This window comes from Somniosus microcephalus, chromosome 4 (genome assembly GCF_052327205.1).
Source record: "Somniosus microcephalus isolate GS21.2 chromosome 4, FLI_Smic_1.0, whole genome shotgun sequence".
Lineage (NCBI taxonomy): Eukaryota > Metazoa > Chordata > Chondrichthyes > Squaliformes > Somniosidae > Somniosus > Somniosus microcephalus.
The window spans coordinates 123,645,645-123,651,888 of NC_140990.1; positions in this window are offsets into that span (position 1 = coordinate 123,645,645).

Here is a 6,244-nt window from a genome sequence, read left to right on the forward strand (position 1 = left end):
AGCATGGCAGATGCAGTATAATGTGGATAAATGCGAGGTTATCCACTTTGGTGGCAAAAACAGGAAGGCAAATTATTATCTGAACGGCAATAGATTGGGAGAAGGGGAAGTGCAACGAGACCTGGGTGTCCTTGTGCACCAGTCGCTGAAGGTAAGCATGCAGGTGCAGCAGGCGGTTAAGAAGGCAAATGGTATGTTGGCTTTCATAGCGAGAGGGTTCGAGTACAGGAACAAGGATGTCTTGCTGCAGTTGTACAGGGCCTTGGTGAGACCACACCTCGAGTATTGTGTGCAGTTTTGGTCGCCTTATCTGAGGAAGGATGTTCTTGCCATGGAGGGAGTTCAGCGAAGATTCACCAGACTGATACCTGGGATGGCAGGAATGACGTATGAGGAGAGATTGAGTCGATTGGGCTTATACTCGTTGGAGTTTAGAAGAATGAGAGGGGATCTCATTGAAACTTATAAAATTCTAACAGGAATAGACAGACTAGATGCAGGAAGGATGTTCCCAATGGCCGGGGAGTCCAGAACCAGGGGTCACAGTCTAAGGATGAGGGGTAAGCCATTTAGGACAGAGATGAGGAGGAATTTCTTCACCCAGAGAGTGGTGAACCTGTGGAATTCTCTACCACAGAAGGCAGTGGAGGCCAATTCATTAAATATATTCAAGAAGGAGTTAGATATATTCCTTAAGGCTAAAGGGATATGGGGAGAAGGCAGGGACAGGGTACTGAATTTGGATGATCAGCCATGATCTCATTGAATGGCGGAACAGGCTCGAGGGGCCGAATGGCCTACTCCTGCTCCTATCTTCTATGTTTCTATGCTTCCTGCCACTGAGCCAATTTTGGATCCAACTTGCCACTTTCCCTTGGATCCCATGGACTTTTAATTTTCTGACCAGTCTGCCCCGTGGGAACTTGTCAAAAGCCATGTAGACTACATCAAACGCGCTAATTAACCCTCCTTGTTACCTCCTCAAAAAATTCAATCTAGTCAGTCAGACACGACCTTCCCTTACCAAATCCATGCTGACTGTCCTTGATTAATCCGTGCCTTTCTAAATGACAAATGATGATTAATACTGTCCCTCAGAAATTTTTCCAACAATTTGCCCACCACCGAGGTTAGGCTGACTGGCCTGTAATTACTCAGACTATCCCTTTCTCCCTTTTTAAACAACTGTACAATGTTAGCAGTCCTCCAGCACCACACCTGTTGCCAGAGTGGATTGAAAAATGATGGTCAGGGCCTCCGTTATTTCCTCCCTTGCTTCTCTTAACAGCCTGGGATACATTTCATCCGGGCCTGGTGATTTACCTACTTTCAAAAGATACTAAACCCCTTAATACTTCCTCTCTCACTAGGTTTGTCTCATCTAATATTTCTCACTCCTCCTGAACTACAATGTCTGCATCGTCTCTCTCTTTTGTAAAGACAGACACAGAGTATTCATTAAGAACCATACCCACGTCTTCCGCCTTCACACACAAGCTTCCATTTTAGTCTCTAATAGGTCCGACTCTTTAGTTATCCGCTTGCTCTTTATGTATTTATAAAACATCTTTGGGTTTTCCTTGATTTTACTTGCCAACATTTTTTCATGCCCTCTCTTTACTTTCCTTATTTCCTTTTTAATTTCACCCTGCACTTTCTATACTCCTCTAGGCTTTCTGCAGTATTTAGCTCTCAGTATCTGACATAAGCTTCCCTTTTTTGCCTTATCAAACCCTGTATAGATTTAGGAGTCCCACCCTTTTTCTTTGTGGGAACATATTTGCTCTGAACCCTCACTATTTCCTCCTTGAATGCCTCCCACTGCTCTGACACTGATTTACCTTCAAGTAGCTGTTTCCAGTCCACATTTGCTCAATCGCATCTCAGCTTATTAAAATTGGCCTTTCCCCAATCGAGACCTTTTACTCCTGATCTATCTTTGCCCTTTTCCATAAATACACTAATTCTAACTGAATTATGATCACTACCACCAAAATGCACTCGCACTGATACCCCTTCCACCTGTTCATTCCCTAAAACTAAGTCCAGAACCACCCCCTCTCTTGTTGGGCTTGCTATGTACTGGTTAAAAAAGTTCACCTGAATACATTTTAAGACTTCTGCACTCTCTATACCTTTTATACTGATTCTATCCCAGGTAATGTTAGGGCAGTTGGAATCTCCTACTATTACTGCCCGATTGTTTTGGCACAATTAATTATTTTCTCTTCTATCTCCCTCTGTCTATTTGGGGGTCCCAGCAGTGTAACTGCCCCTTTACGTGATGTTTGGTCTGAGCTTCCTGTCAGTAAATGCTCCACTTCTAAAACCCTGTAAAATAAATATAGAAAGAGACAAGAGGGAGAATGCTGCCCGTGTTCCCCTTTCCCAGCCCAGGGGCAGTGAAGCCGATTTTCAGGCCCCAGCTGCTGCACAGGTTGGTTGGAAGGATCAACAGTAATAAGAATATAAGAACATAAGAAGTAGGAGCAGGAGTAGGCCATACGGCCCCTCGGGCCGGCTCCGCCATTCAATAGGATCATGGCTGATCTGAATCTAGACTCACGTCCACTTCCCTGCCCTCTCCCCGTAACCCCTAATTCCCTTATCTGCTAGGACAATGTCTATCTCCATTTTAAATTTATTTAATGTTGCAGCTTCCGCAGCTCTCTGGGGTACCAAATTCCATAGATTTACTACCCTCTGAGTGAAGAAGTTTCTCCTCATCTCAGTTTTGAAAGGGCAGCCCCTTATTCTAAGATTATGCCCCCTAGTTCTAGTCTCACCCATCAGTGGAAACATCCTCACCGCATCCACCGGATCAAGCACCCTCACAATCTTATATGTTTCGATAAGATCGCCTCTCATTCTTCTGAACTCCAATGAGTAGAGGCCCAACCTACTCAACCTTTCCTCATAAGTCAACCCCCTCATCTCTGGAATCAACCGAGTGAACCTTCTCTGAACCGCCTCGAGAGCAAGTATATCTTTTCTTAAATATGGAAAGCAAAACTGCACGCAGTATTACATACATAGAAGATAGGAGCAGGAGTAGGCCATTCGGCCCTTCGAGCCTGCTCCACCATTCAATGAGATCATAGCTGATCATCCAAATTCAGTACCCGGTCCCTGCCTTCTCCCCATATCCCTTGATCCCTTTAGCCTTAAGAAATATATCCAACTCTTTCTTGAATATACTTAATGAACTGGCCTCCACCGCCCTCTGTGGCAGAGAATTCCACAGGTTCACCACTCTCTGGGTGAAGAAATTCCTCCTCATTTCAGTCCTAAATGGCTTACCCCCTTATCCTTAGACTATGACCCCTGGTTCTGGACTCCCCGGCCATTAGAAACATCCTTCCTGCATCTAGTCTGTCCAGGCCTGACAGAATTTTATAGGTTTCGATGAGATCCCCTCTCAATCTTCTAAACTCCAGTGAGTATAAGCCCAATCGACACAATCTCTCCTCATACGTCATTCCTGCCATCCCAGGTATCAGCCTGGTGAATCTTCGCTGCACTCCTTCCATGGCAAGAACGTCCTTCCTCAGGTAAGGCGACCAAAACTGCACACAATACTCAAGGTGTGGTCTCACCAAGGCCCTGTACAACTGCAGCAAGACATCCTTGTTCTTGTACTCGAACCCTCTCGCTACGAAGGCCAACATACCATTTGCCTTCTTAACCGCCTGCTGCACCTGCATGCTTACCTTCAGCGACTGGTGTACAAGAACACCCAGGTCTCTTTGCATTTCCCCTTCTCCCAATCTATTACCATTCAAATAATAATCTGCCTTCCTGTTTTTGCCACCAAAGTGGATAACCTCACATTTATCCACATTATAGTGTATTTGCCATGTTTCTGCCCAATCACCCAACCTGTCCAAATCGTGCTGGAGTTTCACGACATCCTCCTCACAGCATACCCTCCCCCCCAGCTTTGTGTCGTCTGCAAATTTGGAGATATTACATCCAATTCCCTCGTCCAGATCATTAATATATATTGTGAACAGCTGGGGTCCTAGGACCGATCCTTGCGGTACCCCACTAGTCACTGCCTGCCACTCGGAAAACGACCCGTTTATTCCAACTCTTTGCTTTCTGTCCGCCAACCAGTTCTCTATCCAAGTCAATACCTTGCCCCCAATCCCATGTGCCTTAATTTTGCACGCTAATCTCTTATGCGGGACCTTATCGAAAGCCTTCTGAAAGTCCAAATACACCACATCCACTGGTTCTCCCTTATCTATTTTTACCAGTTACATCCTCAAAAAATTCCAGTAGATTAGTCAAGCATGATTTACCTTTTGTAAATCCATGTTGACTTTGTCCGATCCAGTCAATGCTTTCCAAGTGCTCTGCTATTACATCTTTTATAATGGACTCTAGCATTTTCCCCACTACCGATGTCAAGCTTACCGGTCTATAATTCCCCGCCTTTTCTCTACCACCTTTTTTGAATAGTGGGGTAACATTAGCTACCCGCCAATCCATGGGTACCGTTCCAGAGTCTATCGAGTTCTGGAAGATGACCAGCAATGCATCTACTATTTCTAGGGCCACTTCCTTAAGTACCCTGGGATGTAGATTATCAGGCCCTGGGGATTTATCGGCCTTCAGTCCCATCAATTTTCCTAACACCATTTCCCTACAAATACTGATTTCTTTCAGTTCCACCCTTTCATCAGACCCTATGTTCCCCGGCATCTCTGGGAGGTTATTTGTGTCCTCCTTTGTGAAGACAGAACCAAAATATGTATTTAGTTGGTCTGCCATTTCTTTGTTCCCCATTATAAATTCCCCCGATTCTGACTGCAAGGGACCTACGCTTGACTTCACCAATCTTTTTCTCTTCACATTCCAGGTGTGGCCTCACCAATACCCTGTATAACTGCAGCAAGACTTCCCTGTTTTTATACTCCATCCCCCTTGCAATAAAAGCCAAGATTCCAATGGCCTTCCTGATCACCTGCTGCACCTGCATACTAACTTTTTGTGTTTCATGCACCAGGACCCCCAGATCCCTTTGTACTGTAGCACTTTGCAGTTTCTCTCCATTTAGATAATAACTGCACGGTGGCACAGTGGTTAGCACTGTTGCCTCACAGCGCCAGGGACCCGGGTTCGAATCCGGCCTCGGTGACTGTGTGGAGTTTGCACATTCTCCCCGTGTTTGCGTGGGTTTCCTCCGGGTGCTCCGGTTTCCTCCCACAGTCTAAAGATGTGCGGGTTAGGGTGATTGGCAATGATAAATTGACCCTTAGTGTTAGGGGGATTAAATACGTGGGGTTACGGGGATAGGGTGGGATATGTGTTGGTGTAGGGGTTATGGGGATCGGGTGGGATATGTGTCGATGCAGGCTCGATGGGCCGAAATGGCCTCTATCTGCACTGTGGGGTTTCTGTGATTCTGTGAACTTGCTCTTTGATTTTTTCTGCCAAAGTGCATAACCTCACACTTTCCAATATTATATTCCATCTGCCAAATCTCTGCCCACTCACTTAGCCTGTCTATGTCCTTTTGCAGGTTTTTTATGTCCTCCTGACTCACTGCTTTCCTTCCCATCTTTGTATCGTCAGCAAACTTGGATATGTTGCACTCGGTCCCTTCCTCCAAATCGTTAATATAGATTGTAAAGAGTTGGGGTCCCAGCACTGACCCCTGCGGAACACCACTAGTTACTGATTGCCAGCCCGAGAACGAATCATTTATCCCAACTCTTTGTTTTCTGTTAGATAGCCAATCTTCCACCCATGCCAATATATTACCCCAATCCCGTGATTTTTTATCTTGATCAGTAATCTTTTGTGTGGAACCTTGTCAAATGCCTTTTGGAAGTCCAAATACACTACATCCACTGGTTCCCCTTTATCCACCCTGTATGTTATGTCCTCAAAGAATTCGAGCAAATTTGTCAAACATGACTTCCCCTTCGTAAAACCATGCTGACTCTGTCCAATTAAATTATGTTTATCCAAATGTTCTGTTACTGTTTCCTTAATAATGGACTCCAACATTTTGCCAACCACAGATGTTAGGCTAACTGGTCTATAGTTTCCAGCTTTTTGTCTACTTCCCTTCTTAAATAAGGGTGTTACATTAGCAGTTTTCCAATCTGCCGGGACCTTTCCTGAGTCCAGGGAGTTTTGGAAAATAATCACCAATGCATCCACAATCCCTACCGCCACTTCTCTCAAGACCCTAGGATGTAGGCCATCAGGTCCGGGGGATTTATCCACCTTA